We start from the raw sequence: 15,595 nt of genomic DNA, 5'->3' as shown, positions 1-15,595 counted from the left end.
GGGGGGGGGGGGGGAAGATGTGCCCCCTCCCCCATCCGGGCGGCGGGTGTGGAGGGTTGGTTAGGAGTTTCGAACTCGGGGAGGAGAGGTGCTGGTAACCGTCGCCGACCTCCTTCCTTCTCTGGCCTCTTTGAAATCCCCGTTGCCCTCCGTAGGCTGTCTTCTTTTAGTCTCTTAACAGAACTCCCGTTTCGCCCCTGCGGGTCTCCGCGCTCCCGCTCCGTCTCTTTTTGTCCCCCTCTTCGCTTGAGCTCACTTGGCTCCTTTATCTTTACGGGGCCGCGCCAGTCGGGGGTGGGGGTTCGGACTTTCCATCTCTCTGTCCCATTTCTTCACGCTGCACCCGTTAGACTCTGCAGTTTGGAGCCCGTAGCCTCCTTTGCCCGAAGTCGGAGGAGGGCAAACCGTCCCGACTCCCTCCCCTCTTCTCTGCCCGCCGCGGCGATGCCCGGGGCGTCGCGAAGAGCCCCTCTTGGCACCTCTCTTCCTCCCGGGGAGCGGTCTTTTGGATTGTCCCGGCCTCGCGCGGCGCCACTAGCCGTGGGAGAAGTGTAGCTGGATTGCCGCTTTTCCTGAAGACCTACCGGCATTTCTTTGCTCAGTCTTTTCACTTCAGAGCCATTTCGGGTTTGATTCAACTTTCGTCATTAAATGTTTCCTAAACCCCATTTTGTCCTGGGACTGCAACTAATTTTGGCAACTCTCCAAGGTTCTCGAGTACCTGGAATAACGCGTTTCCTTTAGTCATAAAACTTGTTTTTTTCCCCCGGTAATACAGAAAAACAGTAATTTGCCATACCCGCGGTTTCCTCGCCCAAAATTTCAGTTCGCGCTCTCTCGGAAAGAAAGAAATCGTTTAAGCAATAAAACCCTAGATTCAAAAACTATTTTTAATTTCTTTCTCTGAATCGCTTTATTAGCTAAAGTTCAACAGTGTATGAGATTAACTCTCGTTAGCCATTTTTGCGGTCGTTACCCCCCCCCCCCCCCACCGTCAGTTTACGGTTGCTGGTGCGAAAGATAACGAATCTTTGGAACTTCGTTACTTCGAACGAAACCCGGGGAATGCGTTGCCCGATCTTGCGCGTGTAATATTGCCAGCCTGTATGGCCTCCTCCTCCTCCCCCCGCCTCCCCCGCTCGCCGCGCACTCGCACTGCTTTACGAAGTCTTAACTGTGTGAGCTCTAGAATTGTATTTCCTGGGTAAGCGGCGGTCTTAGCCACTTAACTAGCTGAGTGACCTTGGGTAAGTTCCTTAACCACTTTGACCGTTTCCCCTTGAGTAAATTGGGATTAATAAGTACTCTACTCAAAGGATTGTTGTGAAGACTAAGTAATGACTGTAAAGCACTTGGCTTATAGTAAGTGCTCAAGTGATAGCTATTAAAAGTAATATTATTATTCCAATCTTTAGATATTTAAACTTCTCTGGACAGCTCTTGCTCTTAAAGCCCGTACCACTCAGGTTAGCAATTAATTGGTCTTTGACTCTTTCTCCTACTTACTCTTGTACTCTTAACGAATTGAGAGACCCTTGAAGAGTGGGGACTGTGTTTCATATTTATTTTGGTTAAACCCTCCCGCCCCTGTCCCCCACCCCCCCGACGCCCCTCCGTGCCCACGCCTCTCGCCCCTTCTTCCTCTCCCCCTAGCTTTTCTAGCATATGCTTAGAGTGAGTGCTTATTTGTTTATTAAGTGAGAAGTCTGTTCGATAAACATTTTTAACTGTTAGGAACATTTTCCAGATCCTTGTACATGCTACTTAACAAGTAGCTGTTTAGTTCCTTGTGTGCAGGGAAGGCAGGATGGGAGGTTACCTAACCAAACCATCCTTTTCATCTATATTAGGTTAGGATAACCTCCCCACACTGATAAATCAGTTCATTGTTTTCTTTACCTAGGTAGTTGTTTAGGGCTTGTCATCTTTGTAGATTGCTCAGCTTCCTCCTCTCAGCTGTTTTTGACAGTTTTACTATTATTACTTTCACCTTGGAATGAGGGGTATTAAGGCTAGGAGGTGAAATTCTGCTTGACTTCTTACCAGTAGTGGTTGGAGAAAAATAGTGATGTAGGAGGTTGAAATACCTTGTCAAAATGAGATTTTTGGATTCACTTTATGTATATTTGCATGATCCATGCTACCCATATTGTTCTGAAGAGCTTTTTCAATACTGTTGCTAGGGCTTATTCGTATATAGTTACTCCATGGCTTGAGGAATGTAATTTGAAATATCATAGATCCAAATCAGTGTAATCATTTTTATAATCGTATTCTGTTATGTGAAGAGAGCATAAGGTATTAGTTGTATGCCATAATGAAATATTTTAGATAGGCAGACACGTCACCATCCAATACTTAGGCTTCATTTGCCTGACCTCTTTCCCCTCTTTCAAAACTTTGTGCATATAGTCTAACTTCAGAGTTCTTGTATCTAGCATTTTGATTTTATTAGAATGGATGGTGTTGTAAATATATTACGAAAAATCCTTTCCTTTGTTTGAGAACAGAGCCTCTTAAATATAAATCAGCAACTAGAAATGTTAAAAACAAAGCTAACATGCCAACAAATTATTAGTGAATCCATTTATAGATTTAGCTTTTAGAATATGACCAATATTTAAAATAATATCTCGGGTGGATTTTCAGTTTTTAATGAGATAAATTAGCAGATGAGATTTCACTTGACTGAAAATTACCTTTTTAAGAAAAATGCATGATGTATTTCATGAGGTTTTTAGTTCATTTCTTGTCTATCACTTCTTACCAGTGTATTTTGGGAGTTGTAGTCAACCTCAGCCATATAGTGTTAAAGCAACACATGAGATATATGGGGCATTTAGTAACTTACAGAGAGGGCAGTGTCTTAATTGTGCCTCATGAAAAGCAACTGTATTAAGATGGAAAGTCTTGGCTTTGAAGAATAAGCTTTGTTTGGTAATTATGGGGACAAGAAAAAACTGTATTTTCCTTGTCTAAATGGTCAGTCACATAACTAGCTAACCTATTTCCAGAGATACTGATTATGTTTTTAATGATAAATTATAGAACTTTTAAAGTGATCTTTCCCCACAGATACCAAAAGGACAAAGGAGGACTACCAAAACATAATTATTAAGCATCTTTCTTAGTAACATTTAGATCTGTTCTTACAAGTTTCATATCTAAATGCAAACTTAAGAATTCTACCACATATGAAAGATAAGGATTTAATTACTTTAATTTTGGAATTGGAGTTTTAGTTTCTTGACAACTTCATATTAGCATAGGACTTGCCATGATTATGCTAGTAAACTTTCATGTTACAGGTAGATCCAGTGTGAATTTTGTTTTTAGTAGAAAACATTAACACAGTGAACTCAGCATTTCTGTGTGTCACAAGCATCCTTAATGGAAGATTTATGTTCCAAGGCTTTAATCTGAAGATGTTAGCCTCATGTCCATACTTGGTCTAATTTTGAAATATTTATATTTGTTGAATATTACCTGTTTGTTCGAAGAACTTAATTTAAAAATTTACATATCAATTAGAAGTTTCTGTTAGATCTCACCTTATAAGTTATTGGTAGTTATAAGCTTTTTAAAATTTAATTGCCAGATGTTTTGATTGCCATTCTTTTTCTTCTGCTGCTACTAAATGATTTTAAGTCTTCCAGAACTTACCTAAGTGCACTTGGACATTCATTAAATGCTGTCTGACCTGAATTTTTTAGAGGGAGGTAGGAGGAGGGAGTTTATGGCAAATAATCATTCAAAGAGAGTTGTCTTGGTAGTTGAGTCTTTTTTTTTTTTTCTTCATAAGATGCTCTGAATTCAGCTGAAGTTTTATCTGAAGCCTTTTCTTCATATTTTAGTTTTCGTTGGCATTTATTTTCTCATTTTGACCTGTATTCACAAATTAAGAGTAAGTCTTGGTCCTTTTTCCTGGTAAGAGAAATGCATTTTTCAAAAAAATGTTGTAGCAATATCAGGAGATTTTCTAGGCTATTGCTTTCTTTGTTAGAAAAATTAAATTATACTCCAGTGGTTAAATATTAAGGTAGAGAGAGCGCTATTAATGTACTCATGTGCAGGAACCTTTGTTCTTTTTTTAAACATTTCCTGTTCCCTTTCCTCCTCTTAAGTGAATATTTTCTTTTTTATAAATACATGTTTCAAGATAAAACTGCATGCCCAATATTTCATTTTTGTGTTATATTTCTGTTCTGATAATGATAGTAGAGGTAGTACTTTGCGTCACCAAATTTAACCTTTTTTGTTGTTCTGCTTTTAAGAATTATTGAAGCACAGATTGACATTAGTGTTTCATATGTGAAGCCAACTTTGAGATGTTGCCCATAATCAAGTAGCTCAGGCTTGTGCTGTTTCCTTTTTTACTGGAAAATGGGTTCAAGTAAGGTGGAAACCTAAATACTCAAGAACTATTCACAAAATACTTGAGTCCTTGGAAGAATTTAAGACATTTCAGTTTAAGGTTCACAGATCTTTGACGGAATGTAGATTATGTCTTTGTTCTCAGGGACCTGAGACAGCATCTCCATAATAGCACCAAATTGTTTTAAAAGTGGAAAAACCGGCAAACTCAATTATTTGGAAGTTATGAGAGGAATTAAATAATCATTTAGATTGAGGCAGAATATTTGATTATTTTTTAAGCCATATTAAAATGGGCAGCTGCTGGTGGTAGGTTTGTTTTTTTCTTCCTTTGTAATTCAGGATAGAGTACTAAAACTGTTTAACTGGTGTGGTAAGACAAGCAGCATTCAGAAACAGAATTTGTGTGTGTTTTTTAAAAAAGATTTTATTTACTTATTTGACAGCACAAGCAGGGGGGAGCGGGAGCAGGAGAGGGAGAAGCAGGCTCCTTGCTGAGCAGAGGTGGGGTGGGGGGGGGAGGGGGCCCCATGAGACTCAGTGCTTATGGAGCTCAATTTCAGGACCCTGGGATCATGACCTGAGAGGCAGACGATTAACCGACTGAGCCACCCAGAATTGCTTTATTTTATTTTTTTAATTTTTATTTGAGAGAGAGAGAGAGAGAGAGCATGAGAAGAGGGAGGGTCAGAGAGAGGGTCAAAGGGAGAAGTAGAATCCCTGCCAAGCAGGGAGCCCAATGCGGGACTCCAGGATCATGACTTGAGCAGTTGCTTAGGCAGTCGCTTAAGCAGCTGAGCCACCCAGGTGCCCCAGAATTGTTTTTTTTAAAGGATACCTTATGATTGATCTTCTGTTAGTGAATTACTTAGGGAAAAGAGCATGGACAAATCTACTGATTGGAGAAACAGTCTTAGCAATTGGTTTAGTTTCCTCCTATAACTAGGGAAGAACTGTTTTGTACTAGGGAAACAAAAGTATCTTATGCAGGTGAATTGCCTTATTGTAATAAACCATCCATGATTTCTTACAAAATTTGAGCAAATCTTTGAGATGCTAATGAATAGTTCATGATGACGTTATCATCTACATTCCAATGAGTATGTTTGTGGCCTTGTGACTGACAAAATGGAATTATGTTTCAATTATTTCTTAAAATTATTTAACAATGGCTATACCATTAGATTAGGTGGGATGAGGTGGGAACACTGACATTCCCTCCTCTCCACTGGAAAGTTTATTGTGAAAGACATGCTTTAAGCTTATTAAAACAAATTGAAAATGAAGCTGTTGAAAATGTGAATAAGCAAATATGTTCACCTTAAGAAGGAATAATTGACTTTGCTTTTTAGTAGCCTGGATACAAAGGGAAAGATGAGTTACTTGATTCCATTCCATTCTTCTGTCAAAAACCATTGTTTCCTACTACTACTTTCTAAAGGTAATTGAACCTTTTGGGACAGTGAGAACCACAAGGAATTGTTTTAATACTTTATAACAGATATGGAAGTGATCTTGATATACCTTTTTGTTTTTTTTTAAAGATTTTACTTATTTATGTGAGTGAGAGAGAGAATGAGAGAGCCCAAGCAGGGGAAGCTGCAGAGGGAGAGGGAGAAGCAGGGTTCCTGAGCCCAACATGGGGTTGGATCCCAGGACCTCAGGATCACGACCTGAGCCAAAGGCAAGCACCTAACTGATAGAGCCACCCCGGCATCCCAACTTTCTTTCTTTCTTTTTTTTTTTTTTTTTAAAGATTTTCTTTATTTATTTGACAGACAGAGATCACAAGCAGGCAGAGAGGCAGGCGGCGGGTGTGGGGGGTGTGTGTGGGGTGGGGGGTGTGTGTGGGGTGGGGTGTGGGAAGCAGGCTGGATCCCAGGAGCTTGGGATCATGACCTGAGCCGAAGGCAGAGGCTTTAACCCACTGAGTCACCCAGGCGCCCCATCAGCTTTCTTAAATATTTACTCTTTAACAAAAAAGAGCTAGATGGTAGATATTTTTGGGTTACATTTTCTGATGCTAGTCTGAAGCAGATATTTCTGTGTTGCTTGTTGGAAGGAAGATTGATTTTGTTTTATATTTCAGATAAGTTTGTGGTAGGTTTAACATTTTGAGAAATTAAAAAGCTTAATTAACCACTGTTCTTAACATATTGGAAGGCTTGTCTAGTTCTTCAGGAAAGTAGTTGAAAGTACTTGGGGTCAAACTTAAATCAGTTTATTTTACTGTTTATAATGTGTTCTCTGAAAATTCTTCTTTATGTTTTTTTAATAGACGTTGGTTAAGAAACTAACTAAATGAGATTTTCAAACTATGCAGATTTAATTAGTCTCCATTGGCAAGGCCTTTTTATTCTTTGAAGATAATTTTGTGAGACCTAGATGTGAATTGTTGACCAAGAAAAGTTTACTTTATTGGCTTTAACAGCCTTAACTCTGCTCATCATGATGATGGAGTATTGAAATAATCAAAAGACAGAGTGGCGAGCTGCAACAGCATAGATAATCTGCAAAGTAGATAATCTCTCTGTGGGTGATTGTAACGTGGCGTATTTCACTTTAGGTGTGATATAGAGTGATATTCTAGAAGTCCTAAAAATTATTTGTTTTACTGACTATAGAAGATTGCTAGACATAAAGTAAAAAACACGCATTCACTGGTTTTCTTTTTTGTTAGAGCCTTGTGCAACCTGTAATAAGAATATTTCTTCTTATAAATTGTGCCAGTAAAACAACGTAGAAAACTGTGTAAAACTTAAATGTAGAGCTTAAAGAATCAGTGTAATATGCACACCCATGTAACTCATATCCAGGTCAAGACGACTGCTTTTCCAACTTTGGTTTTCTCATCCTTGTTTTTATTTACAGTTTTACTACCCTATAAGCTTAAGTTTGTTCTTGAATTTCCTACAAGTGGAATCATAGAGGGTGTATTCTCTTGTATCTGGCTGCTTTTGCTCAACATTATGTCTTTAGGATCCATCGATATTTTTGCAAGTATTTGCCATTCTTTGATTTTCATAGTTACAAGATGCTCCGTTGCATAACTCTACCACAGTTGTTTTTATTTCTTATGCTACTGATAAACAATTTTGCTGTTTAGAAATTTCAGCTATTACCAACAGCGCCAATAGAAACAAGTATCTTGGTGTACATAAGCATGTGCTTTTATGGGATATATACTGATGTGTAGAAAATTGCTGGGCTCTGGATTGTGACTAACTTTAACCTTCCTATAAACTATGAAACCGTTTCAAAGTATACTTCCAACAGCAGGTGTATGAGAGTTCACCTTGTTTCATATCCTCGCTCATATTTAATATCGTCAGACTTCAAAGATTTTATTTATTTGTCAGAGAGCACAAGCATGGGGAGTGCAAGCAGAGGGAGAAGCAGGCTCCCTGCCTAGCAAGGAGCCTGCTGTGAGACTGAATCCCAGGACCCTGGGATCATGACCTGAGCCGAAGGCAGACACTTAACTGACTGAGCCACCCAGATGTCCGCATGGGTGTTTTTTTTTATGGTTACTGGCCATTTGGATTTTTGATTTCTTGTGAAAGCCTTCTTTATATTTTTTCTCCCATTTTTCTACTGGATTGTTTGCATTTCTTTCATTGATTTGTAGGAGTTCTTTATAGAGTCTGCATTTGTGTCCTTTGTGGGTCATACTGTATATGTGGCAGATATCTTTTGTTACTCTTTGGCTTGCATTTCCACTCTTAAAATGGTGATTTTTGATGAACAGAAGTTATTTATTTTAATGTCAAATTTATTGATATTTTGCTTTATCATTAGTAGTTTTTTTGTGTTAAAGCAGTCTTTTCCCCATTCTAAGGCAAGTGAACTTCTACTGTGATCTTCTGGAGGTGTATTATTTTGCTTTTCATTTCTAAGCCTTACCTAAATGGAGTTGATTTTTATGTGTGCTATGAAGTAGGGTTTGTAGTATATTGTTGTGGACGATGTATATGAAGAAAATCCAGCCTCACACAGATAAGTAGTTGGCAAAAGGAGGAGAATTTTAATAGTCTTTTCAGATAATTGTAGTTATTCTTCTTTGGTATCATGTCAAAATTTGTTAAGTGGTAGTTTTTTTTTTAAAGATTTTATTTATTTATTTGACAGAGATCACAAGTAGGCAGAGAGGCAGGCGGGGGCGGGGGGGGGAGGAAGGCTCCCTGCTGAGCAGAGAGCCCCATGCAGGGCTTGATCCCAGGACCCTGAGATCATGACCTGAGCCAAAAGCAGAGGCTTAACCCACTGAGCCACCCAGGCACCCCAAGTGGTAGTTTCTTAATGGCTTATTGCAAGGCCAAATCTGAAACCACATCAGTGAACTTTTTGTACTTTGTTGAATTAAAATGCATTTGTCTTTTACTTGAAATCTTTTACCCATCCATTATTTTGCAACATCATGCATTGGTCAGTTGGAAAATACTGGTTCACTGAATGATGCAGCTCTTCCAAATATTGACAACAGTACATTGTATTAAAAAAAGTCCACATTCTATAGTATCATCGCTGAACTAATCAGGAAAGTTTTTTTTAAAGATTTTTTTTAAAAAGATTTTATTTATTTATTTGACAGAGAGATCACAAGTAGGCAGAGAGGCAGGCAGAAAGAGAGTGGGAAGCAGGCTCCCCGCTGAGCAGAGAACCCGATGCGGGGCTCGATCCCAGGACACTGAGACCATGACCTGAGCCGAAGGCAGTGGTTTAATCCACTGAGCCACCCAGGCGCCCCTAAAGATTTTATTTATTTATTTGACAGACAGAGATCACAAGTAGGCAGAGAGGCAGGCAGGGGAGGGGGGGGAAGCAGGCTCCCTGCTGAGCAGAGAGCGGGATGCAGGGCTCTATCCCAGGGCCCTAGGATCATGACCTGAGCCGAAGGCAGAGGCTTTAACCCACTGAGCCACCCAGGCGCCCCTGTAATCAGGAAGTTTTTATGAATTGGAAACTAGTCAAGTCCATGGTGGCAGCTATAAGTTTTTCAGTATTTGGATTTTTGTTTGAAACCTCACATTTTATCATTGGCAACAAATACTCTCAGTTGTTTTCCTTGAAGTGACTGGCTCAGTTGGTTCATTTTTGAGAAAACGCCTGCCAAAGACTTAAGTCTGAATAACCATTGTTTGTCAGTTGTTCTTTCAAGTAAAAATGGCATTTTAAGAAAAAGCAGCTAGTTCAGCTCACAATTTAAACAGTTGCTTAAGTGATTTTCCTGGAGACAACTATAATATTTTGGTGTGTGGCAGAAATGGCTTTATGTGTACCTTCCATTTTGTCACATGTACCTTCCATTAATGTCTTATTAAAATATGTGTTCTTAAAAGACATGTTCTCAGGGCTCAGGATTTAATTAAGTTAATATTTTTAACTACTGCATCAAGCACATTTTTTTATTGTAGATAAAAACATATAACAAGATCAGCCTTAACAAATTTTTAAGTGAACAGTACCCTATTGTTAAAGATAAGCACAATCTTGTAAAATACATCTCTGGATCTTTTCCGGCTTGTTTTATACCCATTGACTCGCAGCTCCCCATTTCTCCTTCCCTCTGGTCCCTGGGAACTATTGAAATTGTACTTTCTGCTTCTATGAATATGACTCCCTTCGATAAACTTCATAGAAGCAGAACCATGCAGTATTTATGCTTCTGTGACTGACTGACTTCACTTTGCATACTGTCCTCAAGGCTCATCTGTGTTGTGGCGTATGACAGGAATTCCTTCTTACAGCTGAATAATAATCAGTGGTATGTATATGCCACATTGCCTTTATGCATTCATCTGTTGATGTATGTTTAGATTGTTCCTACCTTTTGAAAGCTATTGTGAATAATGCTGCAGTGAACATGGGAGCGAAAATACCTTTTTGAAATCCTGATTTCCACTCTTGTGAATAAATACCCAGAAGTGGGATTGCTGGATTGTAGTTCTGTTCTTAATTTCTTGAGGAACTTCCATACGGCTTCCTATAGTTGCTGTACCATTTTACATTTCCACCCACAATTCACAAGTTTCTCCACTCTCCAGCACTTGTTATTTTGTTTTTTTTTAAGAATTAATTTTTTTTACAGCAGTTTTAGGTTAACCAAAAAATAGAGAGGAATGTACAGAGATTTCCCATTTACCCCTTGCCTCCACGCATACATAGCTATCTCCTTTATTTTCAACATTCCCCACCGGAGTGGTACCTTTGTTAAAATTGATGAATCTGTGTTGACACATCATAATCACCCAAAGTTCATAGTTTACTTTTGGCTTCACTCATGATGTTGTGTATTCTTTGGGTTTGTATAAATGTGTACTGATACGTATCCTCTATTAGAGTATCAGAGTATTTCCCCAGCCCTCAGTATCCTCTTTGTTGTTTGCTCATCTCTCCGGCTACCCCCAACCCCTGGCAACCACTGATCTTTTTACTCTCTCCATAGTCCATACTCTCTCCATCTTTTTACTCTGCCCATAGTTTTGCCTTTTCCAAAATGTCCTAAGTTGGAAATATATACTATATAGCCTTTTCAGATTGGTTTCTTTCACTTAGTAATAATGTATTTAAGGTTCCCCCATGTCTTTTCATGGCTTGATTGCTCATTTCTGTTCAGTACTGAATGATTGCATAGTGTAGATGTACCAGTTTATCCATTCACCTACTGAAGTACATTTTGGTTGCTTCCAGGTTTTGGCAATTACGAATAAAGCTGCTGTAAACATCTGTGCATAGGTTTTTGTGTGGACATAAGTTTTCACTTCTTTTGGGTAAATACCGAGGAGTGAGATTGCTGTATCATAAGGTTAGAGTATGTTTAGTTTTATAAGAAACCACCCAACTGCTCTAATATGGCTGTACCATTTTTCATTTCCACCTGTAATGTTGAGAGTTCTGTTGTGCCATATCCTTAATAGCATTCGGTATTGGCGGTGTTCCAGATTTTGGCTGTTCTTATAGGTATGTAGTGGTATCTCGTTGTTGTAATTTGCATTTCTCTGATGACATACAATGTAAGGCATCTTTTCATGTGCTTATTTTGTCATCTATATATTTTTGGTGAGATGGCTGTTATGGTCTTTTGCCCATTTTTAAATTGCTTAACCGACTGAGCCACCTAGGTGTCCCCTTTTCCCATTTTTTAATTGGCTTGTTTTTTTGCTATTGAATTATAGATGTTCCCCTTATTAGTTATATGGTTTGCAAATATTTTGTTCAATTCCATAGGCTGCCTTTTCATCCTCATTGTTTCCTTTGGTGTGCATGCAATTTTTAGCTTGATGTCCTACTTGGCTGTTTTTTTTTTTTCTTTTTGTCATATCCAAGAAATCATTGCCATGGTGTGCCTGGGTGGCTCAGTTGGTTAAGTGACTGCCTTGGGCTCAGGTCATGATCCTGGAGTCCCCAGATCAAGTCGTGCATTGGGCTCCCTGCTCAGCAGGGAGTCTGCTTCTCCCTCTGTTTTCCCCCTGTGTTTTTCCCTAGGAATTGCATGGTTTTGGATCTTAAACTTATGCACTTAATCCATTTTGAGTTGGTTTTTATATGATGTAAGTGTCCAGTTTCATTCTTTTGCATGTGATTATCCATAAATGCTGTTGAACCTCTTTATTTTTCAGTTCAGTTATTACAGTCTTATTTTTCTTTAAGTAGGCTCCATGCCCAATATAGGGCTTAAACTCATGACTCTGAGATCAAGAGTTTCATGGTCTACTAACTGAACCAGCCAGGGGCCCCACTTATTACATTCTTTAGCTCCCAAAATTTGTTCAGTTCCTTTTAAATATTTTCTATCCTTTCATTGAAAATCTCATTTTATTCATGCATCATTTTCCTGAGCTCATTGAGCATCTTTATGATGGTTATTTTAAATTCTTTGTCAGGTAACTCATGTATCTCTAATTCTTGAGGGTCAGTTTTTGGAGACTCATTTTGTTCCTTTTATTGGGCCATTGTCCCTGTTTCTTTACATTCTTTTAAATTTTGTGTTTGTGTGATTGTATTTGAAAAAACACTCCTTTATCCCAGTCTTTGTGAACTGCAGCTTAGTACAGGGAAAAGCCTTTACCAGTGAGCCTGGCTGTAGATTCTGGGGCCTTCTCAAATCTTTTCTCTGGATGTGTCTTGGACTTAATGTGTGTAGATTCCACATTAAAGGAATTTTCCAGTTGTCTTTTTTCAGAAGCTTGTACTCTTTGTATCCTTTGGTGTTCATCTGTTGTACTCTGGATCCTATGAAGTAGCAGCATACCACTCAGCTCATTTTTGTTCTTGGTGGCCCCTAGGCAGCTTGAGTAGGCTGGGTGCTGTCACTGCCCTAGGTCAAACTAAACAGAAACCAGTCCTTCAGGCAGTCCCCCCAAAAGCCAGAATGTTGGATACTCTTCCCCCCCCCCCCCGCAGGGAGAGGTTGCTGAGCTGCATTGGTTTTTGTTTGCTGTCCTGTGGATTCTCTGAATCTGCAGCTTGCCACCCAGCTTTTTTTTGTTGTCAGCAGGCCTCAGGCACCTAGGGTATACAAGGTCCCATCTGTTCTCCAAGATGTTCAGGAAAGAAACTAGTTCCTCACGCAGCCCCTACCCCAAGTCAGAATGTTGGTTGTGAAGTCCTGTCTTCTCTTTCTATCCACAGGGGGAATTTGGGAGCTGGGAGTTTTTTTTTTTCCCCAATCAGGTGGTGCTGTGCCAGGAGGAGGGACTATGCTGAAAGGGTGACATGAATTTTTCTGCTGGCTTTGATGCACTTGGTTTAGTGCTCACCTAGGGTGCAGGAGCCTCTTAACTGGTTTCTGAATTTCTCATGAAGGGAATTGGTATGTGTATTGTTGTTGAGTTGGTGTTTCTTTGGGAGGAAGGAAAACCTGGGGCTTCCTGTTCTGCCATCTTGCTGATGCCACTCCCATCAAGTTCAAGTACCTTCTTAAGTGAAACTGGCTTTTGTTTTGTGATTGGTCATGAAAAATAAAATAACTTGGTGACATCTTACATGGGACTGGCTTTATTCTTTCCTTTGATTTCTTTTTTTTTTTTTTAAAGATTGATTTAAGAGAGAGAGAGAGAGCATGCACATGTGGGTTGGGGGAGAAGCAGAGGGGGAGAATCCCAAGCAGACTCTCCATTGACCAGAGAGTCCAATATGGGGCTCGATCTCAGGACCCATGAGATCATGACCTGAGATGAAATCAAGAGTCTGATGCTCAACCAACTGAACCACGCAGGTGTCCCTCTTTTGATTTCTTGATCACAAAGAATCAATGAAGCAGTTTGATGCAAGTGCCTTGATATGTTAAGGTGCCTGCAGACTTTCCTTCCTTTTCTTTTGAACTGTTAGTACAGGGGCACCTGGGTGGCTCAGTTGGTTAAGTGTCAGACTCTTGATTTTGGCTCAGGTTGTGATCTCTCAGGATTGTGAGATTGAGTCCTGTGTGGTGCTTCGAGCTGGGTGTGGAGGCTGCTGAGGATTCTTTCTTCCCTCTGCCCCTTCCCCCTCTAAGAAAAAAAGAAAGGAACTTTTAGTGTAAATGTTAATACTGCAAAAAAGGGAAATGAAGTGTTAGTATTATTATTAATATGGTTTTGACCTTGCAGAATTCTAGAAAGTGTCTTGGGCATCAGGGTTATGTGAACCACACTATTAGAACTGCTACTTTAAGGGTGCCTGGATGGCTCAGTTAGTTAAGTTACCTGCTTTCTGCTCAGGTCATGATCCCAGGGTCCTGGGATCAAGCCCTGTATCGGGCTCCCTGCTCAGTGGGGAGCCTGCTTCTCCTTCACCCTCTCCTGCTCCCCCTGGTGTGTTCTCTGACTTTCTTTGTCAAATAAATAAATAAATAAAATCTTAAAAAGAACTGCTACTTTATGAAATTATAATGGTTCCTTTCTATTCCTATTTTTAAGTCTTTTTAAAAAAATAGTGAATGGTTGTTGAATTTTGTCAAATGTCTTTTATGTATCTGTTGAACTCGTGTGATTTTTAAAAGCCAGTTTAATGTGAATTAACTTGAATGAACTTCGTGTGTTTGGGATAAACCCACATAAGTCTTGATGTATTTCAATAATATTTTTCCATTTATATATTTAATACTGCACATGTTTAAATACAAGCCACTGTTATTATTAACAGTTAATATTCATTTAGAATCATTCATATACTTGCCACATTTTCCTCATTTCTTGCTTTAATGCTAAAGTTCTCTCTGGAATAATTTTTATTCTGCCTAAAAAATGTCCTTAAGTGTTTATTTTAGTGTATAAATCAGTTATTTGTTTGAACTTCAGTGCTTATTTTGTCTTTTTCTGGAACTTGGAACTTTGTTTTTTGGGTATAGAGTTTTAGATGGGCAGATAGTATGTTTTAGCGCTTTGGATGTATCTTTCATCTATATCTTGCATTCTGTGGTGTTGTTGAGAAGTCCTGAAGAACTGTCTTTTTTTTTCCCTCAGGTGCTTTACTGATTTGTCTTTGGGTTTCTCTAGCTTTATTATGATGTTCCAGTTGTGGACTTCACTTCAGTTGTAGAAAACTGAATTCTTGGCTATTATTTCTTTAAAAGTTGTTTTTGTCCTGTTCTCTCTTTCTGGAATTCCAATTAAGCATATCTCTTTTCACTGTGTTGTGTATATCTATTTCTTTACAATGTTTAAATCTAATGAAAAGATATTTAAAATACACTTTTTTTAAAAATTTTCAGATTTTTTGTTTTTAAACTTTATAATTGGAAAAAAAGTCTCATGAGAATATAGGATACTAATGAAATCATCAATCAGCTTTGGTAGTTCTCAACTGCTGGCCAATCTTGTTTCACCTATAACCCCATCCATTTTCCCATTCTCATTTTATCTGTGAATTTTTTAGTACTATCTTTTAAAGATACATTTTTTAAAAGATTTTATATATTTATTTGACAGACAGAGATCACAAGTAGGTAGAGAGGCAGGCAGAGAGAGAGGGGGAAGCACACTCCCTGCTGAGGAGAGAGCCTGATGCAGGACTCTATCCCAGGACCCTGAGATCATGACCTGAGCTGAAGGCAGAGACTCAACCCACTGAGCCACCCAGGCGCTCCTAAAGATACATTTTTATAAAATTTATAAAATCATTTTTTTGATGATTTATTTGAGAGAGCATGAGAGAGAGAGAGAGAACTGGGGGGAGGGGCAGAGGGAGAGAGAGAGAAACTCAAGGCCACTTCTTTTTTTTTTTTTTTTTTTTTTTTTTTTTT

General features: G+C 39.0%; 1 protein-coding gene across 2 annotated transcripts in view; it reads left to right on the top strand.

The window, feature by feature from the left end:
* The window catches only part of LOC111157205 (THO complex 2), a 113,308-nt gene that overhangs the window by 326 nt on the left and 97,387 nt on the right, over window positions 1-15,595 (top strand). The window lies entirely within an intron of this gene.

The sequence above is a fragment of the Enhydra lutris genome, unplaced genomic scaffold, assembly GCF_002288905.1.
Source record: "Enhydra lutris kenyoni isolate GAN:26980312 unplaced genomic scaffold, ASM228890v2 scaffoldscaffold53, whole genome shotgun sequence".
Lineage (NCBI taxonomy): Eukaryota > Metazoa > Chordata > Mammalia > Carnivora > Mustelidae > Enhydra > Enhydra lutris.
Note: the sequence above shows the minus strand (reverse complement) of the source record. Positions and strands in the feature narration are given on the sequence as shown.